Genomic DNA, 20,857 nt, shown 5'->3' on the forward strand with positions numbered 1-20,857 from the left:
CAAACAAGCAGTGTAAGCCAGTGTTAGAAAGGATTATTTTGACTATAAACATTATGCAAGCAGAAAGAGTATTAGACTAGAGGAAAACTCAGAAAAACATGTAAACCACCAAATAATGCATCCAGCGTATCCTCCAAGTGGAGGTGTATTCTACATCTACTTTCTGCATTCAGGACTTTTTTTTTTTTGTATCAATCAAATCTTTTTTCTCTTGCTTCCAGAATAAGAATGAATTAATTTAAAGTTTTCCCATCAAAACATTGTCAGGGGCATCACCTCTCATTGTTAACAGAATTATATTCGTGATGTTCTTTGCAAGCATGGGGAACAAATTCATGAGAAGCCCACCAGTTACTGTGTAGTACTGCACCTGCTTAGCTGCCTTCTACTGTCCAATATACATTATTAAAAAAAAGAGTCACCACTGCTATTACAACCAGCACAGGAAAAACAGCAGAAAGATTGAAATGAAAGTTTGCAGTGAAGCTCTAATTTACACACAAAACATAAAACTGATGAAGAACGTTTCCCTTAGCTGGAGACTTCAGGTCTGGCTCTGAACCCTCTGGCCCTTCAAGCAACTGTTGCCCTGGTGGCCTGTAGGTTAGTTCTTTGTAGTGCTGTAGAATAAATGGTTATGAGTTCAATTTTAATGTTTTTGTTGTTTAAAATGACTGGAAGGGTTTAGGTTTGATGGTTTGTAAAACCAGCAGAGGTCTGTGTTGTATGGAAGCTGTGACCTCCAGCTCAGGATCCATTTGATACCACCACCAGTCTACTTAGGAGCTTCAGCCTGGCAGGAAAGCGGGTCCATAATTGCATCATCGAAACTGAACTGTTTTGATAAATTATTTACTGCCAAATAGTATATTCTACGAGGGGAAAAACCTTGTCTCTCCATGTCAAGACAAGAACCTCCTCAATGCTCTAAGTGTGCTCCATTACAGGTGGAGACCGAGAGATCAAGTACATAGGAAAATAATTAGAGTGGGAAAAGAATGAGCTCTCTGAGGGAGCATGCCAATAAAGAGCAAATGTCTGTAATCCCTCAGAAATCAATAACATAATAAATTAGGCATATGCCACAATGGTTTCCGATTTTCTTTCTATCAACCCACCACCAAATAACATTAAGAAGAGTTGTATAAGATCAAAAAATTTCATCACAGGCATTTGTTTTGTAATACTGAGACATATGGACTGTGCTTCTCTCACCTCTCATTAGAGCACACAGTCACAGAACTGGTTTTCATGCAAGCAGATAGATAAAAAGAATTGAACCTACTCACTGTATATGCTTTTTATAAGTATTACACATTTCTCTCTCTCCTCTCACCTTCTTCATCCCCTTAGAAAAATACTGTCCCATTATGTGAACGTGTGTCAGATAGTATTACAAATATTTCACTACTCTTCTCATAGTGAAAGATTACATTAACTTTTTACAGAAAAATAAAATAAATTCTGGTTTTCCTGTTATTTCCTGTTTCATTTGCTGTTTTTGGCTAGAGCTGCAGACCCTGACCTTTCACTTCACAGCATATAACAGGACACGTTTTGGTGACAGGAGCCTGCATGCCCAAACTGAAATTGCAAACTTCATTTGATAAGAAGCACAAAACTTGCTGTAGAGCTGGCTAAAGCTACAACACACAAGGAAGGATGTCAGTTTAGTGCCTTCCTTCCCTGTCCTCCTCACTGGCAGAAGAGAAGGCAGGATGCGCTATCAGCAGCCTTAGGGGCTTCCTCTTATGCAGCAGCTGCTGGCCAGGCGGGCGTGAGCAGGCAAGTAGCAGTGACTTCCAGGGCTGGAAAAAGAGATTGAAGTGTGGCATAGAAAGCATGTTCAGTGCCAGACGCATCCAGGCAGGGAAGATGGAAAGGCATCAAACAAAGACTCCTGCCTCACCCACACAAGCTGTTTCTGCTCAGATCCTTATGATTTTGAATTACTGGATTCTTACTCAGTCTTTGAATTCACAGTTAATTTTCTGAAAGGCTGAATTAGTTCCATGGGAAGTCGTACACGTTTCCAGGAGGTATAGGCATAGGCTAGAACAGACCAGTTCACTGATCCTGAGGCACTGAGTGCACTTGGTTAATAGTTACCACATGCACACACAAATCCCAGGATCTATTTCCCTCACCACCACAAGATACTGGGGGGGTGGGGGGGTGGGGGGGGAGAAAAAGGCTCTCGTTTAGAGTGTCATACAGCACAATTCTTAAGCTGTCCCTGATATGTGAAAGGTCTCATGACAAAGTAAGTGAGGACGCACCTACCACATCTTGCAGAATGTCTTAAATGGTATGTCCTTCAGTATTACTGAACAGGAAGAAGACGCATCCTTTTAAACACGTACCAGCGCTATTGCCATATGCTTTCTCTAAAACTAGAATCAGAAGTTAAAAAATCCATTTAGGTTTTATTCTGGTATGTTTGAAACTATCAGAACAGTCAGCTTTCAGCTGAGCTTCTGCAATCACCTGTGGCTCCAGCCCAAAGGAATATCTTAGTTTGCAAAAGTCTTAATTTCAGCAGAATTTCTTCCCTATTACAAAACCAGCTAAACAACAGACAGCTAAGCCAAGCTACTGCATGCTGAGGAGACTCTCACTATAGATTTTCAAATGCTGTTAAACTGTAATTTCAGCTCACGATTAATCCCGAGAATTTAGTGAGGTACATTGCTGATATTCTGATAGAGGATGGGGAGTGCTACAGTCCCTTGCTCAATGTCCATGAAGGGCCTTTACACCGTGGCTGGAAAACAAAGTCACAGAAGCCTTTGATATGCTTCCAATAAGCCTTCACCACATTCAAAGCCTCATAAATTCTGTTACTTGAAAAGCAACAGAACATACCCACATTGCTTTCAGTAGAGGAGGTGCTGGAAAGGGCTTTCTTGTTTCAAGAATTTTTGTAGAGGGAGTTATAAAAACAATGGTAAATCTTCCCTCTTCTCATCCATTAAATACCAGAGAACAAAACACTCTTATCTGATTTCTGTCCATGCAACAGTATTGCATTTCCAAAAAAGCTAGTGAAAGCAACCAAGTAGCAGGGGAAAATAAGTTAAAAAACACTCTTCTGAACAGCCCTGGGTCCAGAAATGAGCAAGAATTGGAGGTTTCATCTCAGATTAGTGAAAGCAGAAATCAAAACTCTTGCAGAGATTTTATTCTGAACAAGATATAACGACAAGAAATGGTTGCGTGCAACATGCTGATCACATCTTATTACCCCCTCTAGTAGAGAACATAGATGACTAAATGAAAAAAGGACTCTAATCCACCGAACAAGAACTGAGAAACGGATCTCTCTCCACTACTACCTGTTACCTTATCCTCAGGGAGCCTATTACAGTTTTCCCCCCAACTGTCTTTTGTATTTACTGAAAAAAAATGCTACATCCTGTGGGGTCTGGGCAACTTGCAAAAGTAGACACTTCTCCAAATTGCTGAAAATAAAACTTTATAAAACAGCAATTAACCAACCAAAACAACTTCACAAGCATAGAAACATTCTGAGTTTTCTTTGATAATTTCACATGTACTTCTTTTGATACAGCCAATGTACAAAGCTAGTCCATCGGTACCTGTGATACGTTCTGACTATGAAATCAGTATTCCTATCATTTATGAGATGCTTGTTTCTAACCATCAGTATCAGAAGCCTTTGTAGCTAGATTAATGGTATGAAAAGCAGTTCAGAAGATGTCTTGTGCAGCTTTAAATACCAAACACAAATAGGCAGCTAGATTTAGCTTCTGACCCAACAAGAAAAAGGTGTGACACAGAGCTGAGAGCAGAAGGATCTCCAAGAAGTCATGAGCAGAAATTGTTCTTCTTCCCTGTGCCCTTGACAGGACATTTTCTCTATGTCTTTCACCACTTTCTTTTCTGGACAGCCAGACTTCCAGTCTCATGGACTTGCCGGTATAGCATAACTACATCTGAGGTAATTTGAAAGCTTTCATTCAAGAAGTTAATCCTTAGGAATACACATTGGCTTTTGCTAATAACCCCTATAGATCAAGGTTCATCTATATGCTGAAATAAATCTTTTAACATTACAAAAATTATCTATGCTTGATACTTCTGTGCACACGTGTAGGTGTACATGATGCTAAATGGAGTCTGGTGCTTTTAGCAATTTTTAATTTTGGAGTAGGCACCAAGAAGTCTGTTCCCATGACATATTTTTAAAACATTTCAAAATAGTAGCCACTTCATTCTTTTCAGAAGGAAAAAAAGTTTTCTGAGATTTAACTATACATTTACTCAACTCAACTTGGGGAAATATTTAAGGATTTCATATGGGCAGGCAGTGTCTTAATACAGAAATATACAGTAACACGTCACCTACAGCTGAGTGTATGTCCTACAGCTCAAGGGCAGCACCTCCATGATTAGAATATCTGTTTGCAACCTACTGCTCATCTAACTTATACCGCTGGGAATACAAGACAAGCCTTTAAAAATCACTGTTTAAAAAAAGGTGCAAGATTAAAAGGAAAAAAAAAAAGGATGGGAGTTAAATCTTTCAGGCTTTTATTGCCCTTTATTGCTGTTTGGGGTGACTTGATATCTATCTTCACAAGTGGCACGGCGATGTCTGTAAGATGGCAAGGACTGTACACCACCAGTTATGTTTTCAGAGCCCAACCAGTGTTTGTGGCTCTGTGTACCAGAAGCACAGACGGAAACCAAAGCTCCAGTTCTGACGTGCAGTTTCAGATGATTGATGGCACCCTGACTGCTAACTTGATGCTTGTCTGAGGTAAAAATCACTTCTCGTCCCCACCCTGCTCTTTGGCTCTGCATACCTCGTGTGTCCCTGTAGAGCGCGTGTTATACAGTAGGCCTTTATGCCATTTCATGTAAGGCTCCAAGGAGATAGTTGTACGCGTTTGGGTGGTTCCCCCCCACACACTTTTCTTTTTAAATTTAGTGTGGTCAAGTCAATCTTTAAAGTTCAGTTTGTTCCAAAGGGTCTGTAAGGATGGATGTTTGATTACAATGCCTGAAAGCTCTTTCCCATTTCTTTATTTGCACACGGAAAAATATACTCTTTTAATGAGACGTTCCCAGTGATGAGAATATTTTGAAGAGCTGCACACATCAAGCCATACCCCAAATGTTTCACAATTTGTAGTTTCCTTCTCTAAGCGTAAGGATCATCTTTGAGCATAATACCTTATTCTGTTTGGAGTTCAAAACACTTTTCTAACACGTTAAACCGCTTCCCACAAACTTCACTCTCAGGAAGTTTGAATTGGCTGCTTTTCCAAAGAAGTCTGAAGGATGCCAGTGTTCTCAGCTTTGTAAACTCAAAATGAACTCGTATTCATGCTTCAGATCAGATGAAAGGCTCAGGTTTTGTATTTTCATTTTAATCGACACGGTAGCATTTTTGGAGTGCAGATATCTAGTTCCTATTTCTTGCCTTTATAAGTGCTTGCTCACTCTTGTGTTTTGCCTAGCCCATCTGCCCGAACCACTAGCTTGAAACTTTTCACAGCAAGAAAACAGCAAACACAGAGTTGCATTTCTACGTTGGAGGCTGGGACAGAACTCAGGCCCCGTAACACTAAGTGAAACAAATATTACTGATCAGCCAAAATAGCTGATACAGAGCTGTCTCTCTAAACACCTGAACAGATCCACTGAAATGTCTCATTTAAACTTATTTTTCTTTTTAGATGATGTTTAGTAAATATATAAGCCTTAATCATTTTGAGTTTAATAGTAGACTAAGTAGTGGTAATAACAGCACTAGCAGCAAACAACAACAAAATAAACAACCAACCAACAGAGCAAAAACCACTAACAAAACAAAACCTAAGACCATGAAAACCTTAAAAAAAATCCCAACCAATTCATTATTCTAAGAAATTTTAGAGCTCTATCAGTTCAGAAGTAACTTGTGAAATACAGCCGAACATGGATATAACAGAACAATTTGTACAAGTACCCTATGAAGGCCAAGAGCCAAAAGAAAGTAATAATAGAAGAGGAAACGCATTTGACAAGTGACTTCTCTCATAGCCCTACCAACCACGCATTCAGGCTGCAGATTTGAGCCTGGTGGTGGCCCCACCAAGGACAGAGCCCAGCACCACCTGCAGGTGGCTCTGCCCTGAGGATGCCACTGACATTTGTCTCCATGCTTTAATCTGTGCTCGCTGCCACCTGATCGGAGAGCACCTCCTAGAAGAGATCTTATCCCTAGTCCTATAGAAAACCGCAGGGTTCTGACCGTTAACGTCAAACAAGCATCAAACCCTGGAGATGCGCTGGACTTGTCAGCCAAGGGGTCACAGCCTATGCAGAAATACCATGAAGCAGAAATAGTTCCTATTTTTAGCCCTGGACTAGATGAAGCCACAAGGGTGGCTACTGCCTATAACCATTTGCTCTGTGATTTGCATTCCAACAGTTGACTCTCTGCAAGAGCTGGGAGTCCTGAATCTCATCCTCCTGCCAAATCTTCTCCTGTTTTCACCTTCTAAAACAAAAGTCAGTGTGACCCAACATCAGATGTGGATTTAAGAGAACATTGGATTTCAGTTCAGTCCCTAGACAGGATTCCTTAAAAAAAAAGGAGGTGGAAAAATGTTCAGAATAAAAAAAAAAAAGTACACCGAGCCAATGCTACCGCCTGCTGATTGTCAGCTGGCGTACACAGCCCATTAAACCGCTGCAGATAGCGTAACAGCTTGTCTCAGCGACTGGAAGGCTGAAGAGCTAGCTGAATATATTGCTTCTGCCTTCACATCTCACACGCACCAGACACCATCGTGACACAGCCAAAGACTGGGCCCTCCTGAAATATATTTTAAGATTTATCTAAGTAATTACAACATATTGCAACAAATGTCTGTATCTCAAAATCATACAAGAAAACCTTTTGAAAGCATCTCACAAATTACCACATTATTGAGAGAACCATAGGGAATAATCTTCTATGTGTTTTCTGTGTTTATTCACTTGAAGGGTTGGATGTTTGGGTGCTTTGAAAAATACAAAAAAAAAAAACCTTTAGGAGAATGAAAAGGAAACCTTAGAAATATTCAAAGAAATACTGCTACTACCAAACGTAAAACAGCACTATAAAACAGTCACAGTCACATCATTTAAAAGTTGTTTTTCACATAACTGAACTGCATTACAATAAATATTCTGGACAGTAGATGTCCTAATTGTCATTTGGCAAAAATGCTTTGGCTGCACCAACCTAGTTAAATAAAGTGTCAGGGAGTTATTGAGCAAAATCTACCTTATAAGGCAAAGACAATACTTGGATTTGAGACATCCAGTAAGCAACAAACATACTCTATTAGCTTTTGCTTTTGAGATAAAGTAAACATAACAATTGTGTTTCTGTTAGAAGTTCAGCAATTCTCTTAAACACTGTTTGTGAGGTTTTGCTTGGCCTAATGACATGGACAGTTAACACAATCCCCAGAATGTGTTAGTGGGACATTCCCAGTCAGAAATTTATCAATAAAGCTGGCAAATTCATTCACAGGATAAAAACCATGATACAATTAGGGAGATCAAAGATAACCTCCATTGCTGATCAGTGTTTGAAAGGCAAATCCATTATGCTATGTAAACACAAAGGTCAGATAAGCCTTTTTGTGTAAACACTGGGCCAAAAGTGCTTTAGGACACCAAGAGCCTATAAACTTGAGACAACATATATAAATGGATTCAAATCGTCTCCACGTACGCGCAGCCAACCAGTCCCACCCCTCAGATTTGAGCTTTGTTGGCCAAATAAATGCAAATAGTGCTTCTACTTACTCTATGGTACAGGAGAAAAAGGTAAAGCAGGCAAGAATGCTACAGCTCAGAGTCCAAACTATAAATAGGTTTAGGTTTTAGAAAATACAAACCAGAGAACTGAGCATTTCTGGACAGCAAACACAAGGACTGTTTTCAGACAGATGCCTACAGTAGGTCTTAAAATAACTGACAGTTTTACTCTGTAGTTTTTCTTCACTGTTTTTCCAAGCTATTTTGGAAACTTTGAAATCTGTCCTCTCTGTAGAGAAGGAATTTCAATCACAAGAAAAAACTTTTTCAGCGCTGCATAGATCTTTTCAATAACAACAGACAAGCATCAGCATATTCAGAGCATCAGCTTATCATTGTCTAAAATTATCTAACATATCCAAGCGGGTTAAAAATGTCACAGAAATAAACAAGCTCTGTAGAGGTTGAGAACAACTTGCTCCTAGAAAATGCCAGAGATGCCAAAACAGCTTACACAGGTCAGAAGTAAAAATTCAATGAATTTATGCTTGTTGTAGAAACAATGTTACAAAAGAAGAGTCAGATTTCTTGTCTGACAGATACCAGAAATATGATGAAAAAGGTATTTAAATACATGCTGTCAAATTATGTCAAAAGTCTATTCATATGCATATCTCAGAGTAGGAATTACATTTCAGACAAAGTTTTGGGGCTCAGCAAGAACAAGACATACTGTGTGTTTATCCAGACTGAGTACTCAGAGCAGATTCATGTCTAAATAGTTGTCTTTTGTTACCAATATATCTAAAGCTCACAGCAAACTCAGTATAGCTGGCACATGTTAAATGCAAAGTTCCTGCTCCGTCCTGCTGAACTGTTTGAATACATCCATCCACCTAAACACCTGCAAGTGTTGTTACTAAAGCAAAACATGTTCAGAAAGAGGAATTGCTGTTATTAGACCTGAGCAAGGTTACTTGGATCTTTTGGTTTTAATCCAGCCCAAATGAAACCATATAAACGGTTCGTGTCATGATGTCTGTTTTGAATACCTACAGGGCCTGGGTGGTAATTTGGAAGAAAACCCATTTTGAAAGAAAATAACAAAATGTAGGCTGCAGCTCCTGGGCCTCACTTTGCTTGTCAGGCCACACTCAGTATTTCAGGCTGGTAAACCTCACCAGCTGAGATGAGCAGATCCAGCAATGGGGGCTGGTGGACAAAAAGGGCAACACACTGCTATGAGAGTTTCCCTTACTGCCTCTTCCAGTCATGTCCTTACCACTAAACAATTCTCTCTTTCAGTAAGTCACATGATAGACGTTAGCTGTTAACCCAGTTTAAGCTATTTTTGTTTCTTTTCCAGTATGCTCTGATCAGCAGCACGAACCACAAATAGTGCCCAGCAATTGGCGAGCAGCAGATGCCCGAATCCCATGTTTTTCATCTCAGTTCAATATCCTTGACTCATGCATCCTGTCTACGCTAATGTTAGTTTCCTGATTGCAGTGTGTCTGCAGCTTTGGAGTGTCAACAAGTGCCTGAGCCATCCCAGAAAGCTCGCTCCTCCTCTCTGGTCTTCAGTTTTGCTTGGTTTTAATGACTCTCTCTCAAAGCTACCTTGTTTTGCCAATTTACATCTGGAATCTTTGGATTTACACTGGAATTGCAGTACACTTTCTCCTTTAATTTTAAAATAATTATTTTGATAGTCTAGAATATTCTGCTTTGACATGTCAGAAGAATGTGAACTACTAACCACTAACAGTTACACTTACCTGCTATATTAATTACACTACATTCTCATACATACATATTACAACATTCTCCCACTTGAATGAAACACCCCAAACAGGAAGATCTGACCTAGAATAGACCATTGCTTGTTTGGGAGGTGCTTGTGTCTTTGTTTTCCAGATAATCTGAAATTCTCCTGTCCCAATTGCTGTCACGTTCTAGATAGTGTAGCAGTGACTTCCGATTGCTTAAGACCATTTATGATTTGCATTTTTCTTGCAAACTCATTAACAGCATTGACTAGGGATACAAAATAGTTGTCTTTTTCTTCTCCTTTTAAAGTATACAGCTAATACAAAACTCAAATTAGGATCACTACTACTTATAAAACAAAAACCAAAAACCGTACCACAGCAACAGGCAAAGTAAAAGTACATGACAAAAATGGACAAATGCGTTATTAAACTACTCATCAGAACTTTAGATGCATTCCCTTCCACCTTCAGCTATTTACTATAGAGACCTTTTCCTTACCATTATTTCAAATATTTGCCCCCAAACCTTTTGACGCAGCACTATTCTCACCCGCATTTTACAAAAGAAGGAACCAACAAGTTCCATGCAGCCAAGACTCCCGACTCCCAGCACGACGCTTTGACCACAACACCACTTTCTGCTCTGGATCCTTTTGATGTTTTCTTTCAGTAAGCTTATGTGGAACTATGAACCTAAAGTTGCAATTATGCTCAAAGGTTTTTAAACAAATCAGAGCTCAGGTCCCAGGAACTCTGCTCAAACAGCCCACAAAGAAACACATTACCCAGCCACCATTATTTGGGCAATGGGATTATATATACAAGGCCAAAAGTCTACAGAGTCCCAATTCAGATATATTTCCTTAAGTAATGGACTATTCATCTAATCAATTATTAGCTGAATAATAATTAGCTGAAGCGGATGGAAGACTGTCTCACCTTAAACCATGACAGCAAGGGAAAAAAATAGTAACGATCGCAGCAGCTGCATACACTAACACTTTGGGTAGAAACTTTAACTTGAGGCTCATATAAAGGGTTTTCTTTGTTTTAAATTACAAGTGGCGCCATTATCCAAAGGTGCAGTCCTCCCAAGAGAAACAAACTGAAACAATGAGAAACCTGAAGGCAGGAAGTACTGAAGCAGGACGGTGGGTTCAAATATCAAAGGCCTTATTTAGTAAGGTGTAAGTCATACCTTACTACATCATAAACTACTGTCCTCCTACTTGGAAATGAAGTTGCCATCTTTTCCTCCTTCCATGAGCTACTTCTGATGATTACTCAGTGTTTACTTGACCTAGCAATAAGCTCTAAAGCCCTCAGCCACTCTAACACAGACAGAGTGGTCGCACACACAGCTCTGAGTCCCGCTGCACAGCTCTGGTTGAGCAAGAATTGTCCTCCTGCACCGAGCTAACCCTGCAGAGGTGCTACCACCAGGACGTTCAAAACCTCTACCTTTTAGGGGTACTGGGGTGACCATGGCATGCAGATCTTCCTCTGCTCTGTTTTTAAACACTGTGCACTCTCCTTTATTTGTGAAGCATTTCAAAATAATATCATTTGTTTGTGATTGTAATCCTTTTATAAATAAATTATATATATATATATATATAAAGTTACTGATGAAGCAGTTTAGTTTACAATAATGCAGTTCAACACAAGAAAAGTTGAGCAAGTTAAGGTATCACACTTCTGTTCACCCCATGAAACTGCTTAGGGTGTGCAACACCCAGCTGATTTCTGCTGTGATATTCACACTCTACTGTTGCAAAGTTACAGTGAGCAAAAGAAATTAATGTCTTTCATTCTGATTTGAAATTGCTCTGAGCAGTCTATGCAGGAATCCATGCTGCGCATCTGAATTGTTCAGATAGAGTTTAATCGTCCACTTACTCTGTGAAAGGAAGGGATAGCTCATAGCACCCTTCATAGCTGAAAGGAAGCTATCAAAGTTGTAGGAGAAAGAATTCATTATATTCCTACCAGTATTTTTTAAACTCCCCTATTCTTGAACCGAAACATTGACTTCTCTTGATTATCTGTTCAGGCCATTTATAATGAATGTGTGTAGATTAAACAAGAAATCTCTCCTTCCCGGCTGTGCAAGCACTGATCACAATAAGCAGTCCCTGAGACCCATGATTTTCAGCTTTGCAAAACTTTTGCAATGAAGCTATGTTTAACAGATCTCATAGTTACACAGCTGAAGGCAATCCTTGCTCCTCTAAAATGAACACAGCATTAGAAAAAATAAACAAATACTGTGCCAGAAGAGGTAAGAAACAGCACTTCTCAGTTAAACTAAGAAATCAGAGCTTAAAAGAGGTAACTATAATGCTAGGCTTTATATAAAACTGGATTAGCATAGGTTTGACTACCTATATGCCTTATTGTATAGGTTTAGCATGACAGGTGTGCTATCAAACTGGATATGAATCCGTAGAAATAGAATATTTTACCTACCATGTTGGATCATTATTTATTTTTGCCTCTATAGACAGTTGTCTTTGAAAAAACACTGCTACACAACCTTGATAATTATTAGCTAAATCTTTGCTAAAATATCTCTTTAAAAATGCCCTTTGACTGTAGAAGTTTTTTGAATTATCCATTGAGGAAGAAGCAGTGATAAAGAACGTAGTTTCTTCTCGGAAATTATTCATCATCTGTGGTAGAAGTTTGCAGCAACTGAGTTATGGTGTTGTTATATGGATATTTCCCTTATAAAATTATAATATTTAAACTATCTAAAAACCTGATGCAAATCTGTTGTTGCAAGTGAATCCAAAATTATTCTGAATCTGTCTGAATATTAGAACTGATTGCCATTATTTGTATTACCACTAGCTTTCATAAGTATATTTCACATTGCACTTACAGGAAGCGCTTCTTTACAAAGATGGATGGTGCCCACATTTATCATATTGATAGCGCTTACCGTATCTATTTCTGTGGGTGGTTATTAAATATTTTATTTATTGCTGCACACAGCTGATCTGATTGCCATTAGTGAGACATATTGATAAAGTTATTGTGGGAGACTGATGCCAGTAATATATTTAAGACCGAGAACTACTTTATGTATACAAATGATAATGTATGCAACTCTTGTTTCATCAGTAAAAACCCAAACAGGCCTGAATATAAAATGCTGTTTTGAACTTAGTCACAAGAATGTTAAGAATTTCTTTTTTTTAAGATTTATGTGTCTTCCTTGTCCACAGGGAGCAGCAGCCCTAGCAGTCTATTACTAAATTCGAAGATTGCTCTCATATCATCTTATGAATAAAACTGTCAGTCACAACACTGGTCTTACATTTTGCTATAGATTTTCTCTTTATTTTCAAACAGACTTTTAACCAGTCATCTACTATATTCAGAACAAAGCCATATCAGTCTAAATAGGACACCACGTGGTCTCCTCTGGATGCTCCAAACCACCTGGCCTTGCCTACTTTCCATGACACAGCCCACGTTTCACAGCTCGGCCCCAGTTGTGCTTTGCATGCAAGCAAGCCAAGGTTCATGACTTCAAGTCAAGACATCCCCTGAGTAGCCTAAAAGCCAGAAGTAATTGCATTTTTCATTTAGTTACCGGAAAGAAGAGACAAAAGATTCAATTCACATCGCAAGACTTTTTCAAGACAGCACAGCAGAAATACATATACAACTTGGACTGATTTTCAGAAGGGATGAATGTTGAACTTCCTTAGACAGGGGTAAAGAAAGTCATGGGAATTGGGAAGTGCCTGCTATCTTAACCTTTCACAGGTGCAGGACTATTCTTTCAAGGAGAAAAGCATTAGTTTTGTTTTGTACAGGGAGGTGAGCACAAAAACCTAACCTCTTCTAGAAGCTTATCTACAATAATCGAAGTAATACTGGGAACATTCTTAGCACTGCTTATCTATATGATAGGTAGTTTCTGTAGGAGAAGAAACAGGAAGATGAGGGAAAACCTACTTCCCTTAGAACAGTTCTTAACCAAATACATACATGAAAGTACTCTGTAAACATCACTAGAAAACTCATATTCCATATGTTATTTATCACTGCTGGAATTAAGTCATGCTTTTTCTTTTCACACCCCAAAGACTGTCAACACCAAAACATGTTTGTTGCTTAAGTGAGAATTATTCACTTTATAATTCATTACTACTAATATGAAGAAATTTATTTTTAATTTGAAGACAAGCATGGAAGCTACCTTTTTATTTTTTTCCTCCTCCAGTTTAGTGCTGACACAAGCAATTCATGTTTCTGCTCTTTCTCATTTCCGTTCTCATCTAACCACCTCAGTTTGTGGTTGTGGACCCAAGGTTTCTTATTGAAGGCCTGTTCCTCATGTGCTGTGCCTGTGACTTGTGTGAGGAAGCCACGTCAATAATTTCTGGGCAAGAACTGACCTGAGGTGAAGCATCTGTTCTCAAAGTCGCTGCACTGGGCTGCTTTGTCAGATTCTGTCTGACCATGAAGTCTAAACAAGCTCTCCGACAGTCCAAAGAAACAAGAGGCATCAAGTGAATAATGTAGTTTTACCAACTGTCTACAACATTTTCTGTGAAGCCAAATTACTATGAATTTCAATGAAGCAATCCCCATTAAAAAGGATCCTGTCCCTGTCCTCTGAGTTCAGCCAACAACTGTATATGAACCTAGTGTAATGCATTTTAAAGAAATCAAATCTCTTACAATGTTGCCAGCTCCAGATATTCCTTACAAATAAATACAATGATTCCTATGACATTTTCAAAACCTCTGTAAGTTTGATTTTGAACTCCGAGAATCAACGTTGTCAGCTTTTCTTAACAAGTTCCTTGCTGTTGTTTACCACTTTTAGGGGGGAAGGGCCATAAAGCCTTCAGCATTAACACATCAAACCTAGCAGTACTACTACTGGCCCCACACATCTGGAAACCAGAAATTCTGATTGCTAATTTTATTCATTCATGCCTACTATTTCTTTAGAAGTTATATATAAAGATTCAAAGTGTCTCTTTTAAATGATCTGAAAAAAACAGTTTCTCATCAGAAAAAGTCTCCTTTCTGCGAGCAAAATACTTTAGATAATAATTTTAATTTTTAGTGCTTCCTGGTGGAAGACTTTCCTGTACTTGGCTGTAGCTGCCTGCAGCGCGGCCCCACATCTCTGCTTGACTGACTACAGCCATACGGAGTCAATGAAGCAGGTGCTGCAGGTGCCTGCCAAGTATTTTGACTGCTCCCCCTCACCACAGCGAGAGGGACGCCTGTCAGGAGCCTGCCAAGTGCAGTGCTGGTCCATAAGTTTCCTGACCAACTGAAAATGTTAAAACTGAGTTCTGATAGAAGCTGCACCCTGGTCTTTCAGAAAATACACGTGTATTCTGCACTAAATAAACTAGTGGTTGACTAGCTTCTGCCACCTGATGCTTGGTAGAAAACCTCTGCCACCAAATGCATATAAAAGTCTATATTTCCAAGACAGAAGACAACAGATGCCTGCATACAGATACATTCCCTACCAGCTGTGATCCAGAGTTATTATCTGGTGCAGAAGCCAACCTCCAAAGCCAGCCAGCATCCCTTTGCTTTATTTATTCAGTAATGTCAGCCCCGTGTTTGAGCTAAGAGCCTCTACCGAGCAGCGACTGTGTCATTGTTAAATAAGTCAGGCAAGGTTAATTACCAGTGTGTTTACATATAAAGATGATCTGCGATGAGAAAGACTTCTCAAGAAAAGTACAGTGCGATTAAATAGAGGTAAAACACCAGATTGTTTGTTTAAGCTTTCCATTGCTCTAGAAGTAATTTTCTCTCTCAAGAGCCGGAGCACAGCTTTTTCTTTCAGTCAAGAAGCTGATTCACTCAGCATCGCTTTATTTAATCAAAATGCAGCATCTCAATAGCACATATTTTTCCCCTCATTGGCGGCTATCTGTGTTGCTAGGTTGGGTAGCGCCTGAATAGCCCTCACATGCAGACGTATTACAGATGTATAAAATGTCAACACAATTTACTGAGCCTGGTGAGGATGCCTTTGTTACAGCTTTTGTTTTAAATCCAGTACTGTGTCTGCCTCCTAGGGCCCCGAAGTGAGTCTCTTTAAAAAAGAGCTACAGATTTATTCGTCCACTTTGAATAAGTGAAAATGTGTTTTGTTGAAACCTCAGGAGAGTAAATGGATTTACTATAGAATCCCCTTTTGTTTATGGGCTTGATGAAAGCATTTGGCACTTAATGATTCCCAGGCTATTCCAAGTTTAAAAAAGAAGAAATCAAGTGTGCTGAGTGTTAAAATGTTTTCCACCAACCTCAAAGCAAATTTAATATAAAGACTTGTTCAGGTGTCAAATTAGTATGGCAGTGGAATGCTTACTAACTCGCCTCCTCAGCATTTACACCCAGTATAATGTCACATTTTGTTCTTAAAACAGAGCCAAAAGCACGGGGGGTGAGGGAGACCTATCCACGTGGCCACCTGAAATCCAAACCTGTTCCTCTCAGTTCTTGCTTCTCCCATCATCTGCTGCTCCTCCCATCTTCATTTTCTTCACAAAACTTTGCAAAAATTCTGAGATTACAGCACGTGCTAACTTACAAAAACCACAAAATAATTTCAAGAACGAAATTTATGTAAGCACAATGAACTTCCATTAAATTATTAAACTCCTCATAAGAGACTGTTTATGTTCTTCTATCAAATTGGTTCAATGTGTAAATTTTCTAACAGAGCGCTACCGACACTATAAGTACAAAGAGGACACAATAAATCACTGTTAAAAGGTTTTATGTAGGGATAGCTTAGTTAGCAGCAGTTGCGGCTTTTGGTGAGTGAACTATTTGCATTGCCGTCGAGAAATATTGCAGTCTACATCAGTTTTTAGGCCAATACTGATCACGACTAATAAAACACAGGAATTAGCAAGCTCTTTAAAACCTAATATTTCACCTAAAAATCTCAGAGCTACACATTCCCATTTGGAATATTCAGGAATTTTTCAGCAGAAATATTTTAAATGTTAAAAATACCTTTTTTTTTTTTTTTTGAGAAATAGCGAGCCACCAGTGCATTCCCACTGAGAGACCATCAGTTTCTCTTTAAGAGAATAATCAGGCATAATATGCTTATCTGATCCTGTTCTCTAGCCAATATATTTATCCCTTCAGCTTTTCCTCCTTCTTGTCAGCCTCTTAGGGCTCTGTTCTAAATATCGATCTTTTATAGATATTTACCCACAGAAGCTGCAAGACATGTCCAAGTCCCTGCAAAATACAGTATGTGATGTGCTAGTTCTTACTCAATCAGTTATTCTCAGTCTATGGGTTTTTAAAGGGAGGTTTCTCAGTCTATATTTTTTTTAACCTATATAAAAAAAATATCTCAAAGACCATTCAGAAGTTTGTATCCTTTTTACAAAGGCAGTTCAAAGCCAATTAGGGTCCCTCCTCACCAGAGAACTACATAATATTTTTTCTGTCAGGGAAACAGACTTTGTACTGAAGACATTTATGTAATTTGTTATTTGTATGGATCCCTCAGCATAAAGATGACAAACACCAGATAACGTGACCAGGCAGGTAGAACCACTCTGCTAAAGAAGTTATTTCTCTAAAATAAAAATGATTGAAAAATAAAGAGGGCAGAGGGATAGGAGGGGGATCATGATTGTATCCTAAGATTCTTCCTATCAAGGACAGCTTTGGTTTATTCCCTATAATGAACTGTTGACAACTGACTATTAAGAGAAACGGTGAAGAGTAAACATATATATACTTGTATACTTTACGACTTCATCATAACTTCCCGAAGGGACTACATACCTTTAAAATCCAAGAGCTACTGAATAGTAAAGTTGCAGCAGATTTGGCTATTTAAAAAGTTTCCCAGCTCTAAAGGAGGAAAACCACTAGTTAAACTCTCAGGATAACCTTCCCCTGAAACCAAAGCTCTTCCCATCTCGGCCTTTTTGCTTCCGTTTCACACATAAAAGGGGTTTCTAATTAAAAACCTGTGAAGTACCTCAGGATGTTTCCTCCATGCAATCCATTAATTATCCTGAGAAAACCAATCATTATAACCCTAATGCTGACCTTAGCTTGTCTCTCACTTTGTAGCATTTACTATTGTTCTTTTCAAAAGGTATGAAGTGCTCCTGGCAGATCCATCCAGTCTAGCAGACTCCCACCTGGTTCAAACACACATGACGGTCTGATCAGATTGGCCTTTCTCAAAGCCATGGGTTGTACAGCCACCTGCAAGGATGCCACAGGGTTACCATCTCTGGGGTAGGGACTGTCCCCAAACTGCCAGTTACCTCACTCTATGTCCAAGATATCTTTTCCTTTAGTATACTTTGAAATGCAGCAATGTAACTGAGGTCAAAATCATTTCAAAGCTAAAAGAAAGAAGTGAAATAAACACCATTGTTGGTCTGCATAACATCATTTCACCCTCATAACTGCCTCCTTTGGTACAGCTTAAACTTGCTGCCTACAGACCACTGCCAGTCCCTAACTCGCTCGTCAGAGACATGCAAAAGATAATCATGGAGTTTAATGTCTATGAGCCATTAGAGTGGCCCACTTTAGGATAAAAAGGACCTGCTGCCCCCTTCAGACAGCGATTCATGAGGAGCAATGGGAACCAATGTTACATCAGACAGCACAGAGGATCACTCCTCTGTTCTCTCAGCTTAGCTGCCTCCCGTACCAGCAAGCACCAGCATCCCAGAATAAACCCAGGCAAGTGACAACAGCAGTGTTTCTTATTTACAGTGGCAGGGTAGTTAACCCACAGAATAATTTTGTAAGATGCAGTACGAGAAGAAAAACTATAACCTTAAGATGCTGGCTTGTAAGTAATCCTGTGAGGCCATCAGCTCAGTATCAAATAAGCCTTTGTATTTATTTTGAAACAGGAGAGCAAGGGAATCCCGGCAGCAAAGCAGGGAGCAGTAGCACTAGTGTGAGGTGAAGCGAATGCAACAGGGGTTTTTGGAATTGGTGCCACCAGCAGCATGCTGCGCCCTGGCCCTCAGGCGCAGTGGTGTTACTGGGGGAAATGCAGTGAGTGGGCATGCGTGTGGAGCGGGGAGGACATCTCCGAACCTGAAAATTGACAAGCCGAAAGCAGCTGGCTGAAGTGAAGCTTTTAAGGAACAGTAACAATCTGGATCATCTGAACACCCATTTATTACCAGCTTTTCCTTTTTCCTCATTTGATCTCCTCAAGCACTGAAAGAGGGTCCTTGCTACTGGCAGTGGGATACCTGGCAACAAATAATAAGGCAATACCTTGCCTTTTCCAGTGAGACAGCAGGATCCTGGCAATTTTTCTTCTTTCCTATCAGCTTACACATCTCTGCTAACCAACACTAAGTCTAGACTTCTAAAACTGTTTTAAAATTTAGGGTAACATACTTTTTGGCAAATTACATTCCAGGAAGCCTTAATTCACAGGAAATTCACTGAAGCTTTATTACTGACCATCAGTGACTACTGAGGCATATAAAAGCACCTATGCCACAGAAGATATATCCTCTTCGACTTAAGAATTGTTTTGGACTATAATACCTTGTAAGTAGCTGTCTCAAAACCAATAACATTGACCTGCAAATGACACTGTGGTCTGTGGATGTGGTCTACCTTGACTTCAGTAAGGCTTTTGACACTGTTTCCCACAACATTCTCCTTGAGAAACTGGCTGCTTTTGGCTTGGACTGGCGTACACTTCGTTGGGTTAGAAACTGGCTGGGTAGCCGGGCCCAAAGAGTTGTGGTGAATGGAGTTAAATCCAGTTGGAGGCCAGTCACTAGTGGAGTCCCCCAGGGCTCAGTACTGGGGCCAGTTCTCTTTAATATCTCTATCAATGATCTGGATGAGGGGATCGAGTGCACCCTCAGTAAGTTTGCAGATGACACCAAGTTAGGTGCATGTGTTGATGTGCTCGAGGGTAGGAAGGCTCTGCAGGAGGATCTGGATAGGCTGGAGCGATGGGCTGAGGTCAGCTGTATGAAGTTCAACAAGGCCAAGTGCCGGGTCCTGCACCTGGGGCGCGACAACCCCAAGCAGCACTACAGGCTGGGAGATGAGTGGTTGGAAAGCTGCCTGGCTGAGAAGGACCTGGGAGTACTGGTTGATAGGCAGCTGAATATGGGCCAGCAGTGTGCTCAGGTGGCCAAGAAGGCCAACAGCATCCTGGCTTGCATAAGAAGCAGTGTGGCCAGCAGGTCTAGGGAAGTGATTGTGCCCCTGTACTCGGCTCTGGTGAGGCCGCACCTTGAGTACTGTGTTCAGTTTTGGGCCCCTCGCTACAAGAAGGACATGGAGGTGCTCAAGTGAGTCCAGAGAAGGGCAACGAAGCTGGTGAGGGGTCTGGAGAACAAGTCTTATGAGGAGAGGCTGAGGGAGCTGGGATTGTTCAGCCTGGAGAAGAGGAGGCTCAGGGGTGACCTTATCTCACTCTACAGGTACCCTAAAGGAGGCTGTAGAGAGGTGGGGGTTGGTCTATTCTCCCACGTGCCTGGTGACAGGACAAGGGGGAATGGGCTAAAGCTGTGCGAGGGGAGGTTTAGGTTGGATATTAGGAAGAACTTCTTTACTGAAAGGGTTGTTAGGCATTGGAACGGACTGCCCAGGGAAGTGGTTCAGTCACCATCCCTGGAGGTCTTTAAAAGACGTTTAGATGTAGCCCTTAGTGATATGGTTTAGAGGAGGACTTGTTAGTGTTAGGACAGAGGTTGGACTAGGTGATCTTGGAGGTCTCTTCCAATCTAGATGATTCTGTGATTCACCACTGCACCTGAATAGTCACAGTCCTTTGCTGGGACTCTATCTCTGCTGCAGATCCTGAATCTAAACATGGTTCACACAAGGGAAGTCACTTCCAGTTTTCCCCAAACAATCCAGAGATTTCTTTCAAAATCACATCCCTGACTTGAGCAATGCAAGGGCAGCCCAACAGGCCCCATCAGCACCAGAGCCATTTTAAGACAGGATCATCAGAAAGCATGGAAAGGAGTTGGAGATTGCAGAGTTATGCTGCTTAAATAACAGCAAACCAGCTCAGACACCCAAGGAACTACAGTCACTGCTGTTGTTACCAAGTTCTTACATTTTACGTTCAGCCACAAAGCATAACCAGGAGCAGGCATATTCAGTGGTATACATTAAAATGTCTCAGCAAACAAAGGCCAGCAGAAAAAGCGTTGCCCTTTCAGGAATGCTGGGTTACATCTGGCAGCAAAAGGCTGGGAGGAGGTCGCTGGCACATAGTCATTTGTTCCAATGCCACAGAGGACAAAGACAAGCAAAAGCAAAAGATGAACTTTTTA

At 40.3% G+C, this 20,857-nt stretch overlaps 1 long non-coding RNA gene across 4 annotated transcripts in view; it reads left to right on the forward strand.

Moving 5' to 3' along the window:
- LOC106032282 (uncharacterized) overlaps positions 1-13,630 on the forward strand; it is an 86,282-nt gene extending 72,652 nt beyond the window's left edge. For 2 of the 4 annotated variants that reach the window (XR_010831141.1, XR_010831147.1), the window contains one exon: positions 12,767-13,630. This is a non-coding gene — a long non-coding RNA (uncharacterized lncRNA). Of the gene's footprint in view, positions 1-9,130; positions 9,531-12,766 lie in introns of those variants that run through there. The other 2 variants (XR_010831140.1, XR_010831145.1) reach the window with 1 other exon arrangement.
- Positions 13,631-20,857: the final 7,227 nt, after the last annotated feature.

The sequence above is a fragment of the Anser cygnoides genome, chromosome 4 (assembly GCF_040182565.1).
Source record: "Anser cygnoides isolate HZ-2024a breed goose chromosome 4, Taihu_goose_T2T_genome, whole genome shotgun sequence".
Lineage (NCBI taxonomy): Eukaryota > Metazoa > Chordata > Aves > Anseriformes > Anatidae > Anser > Anser cygnoides.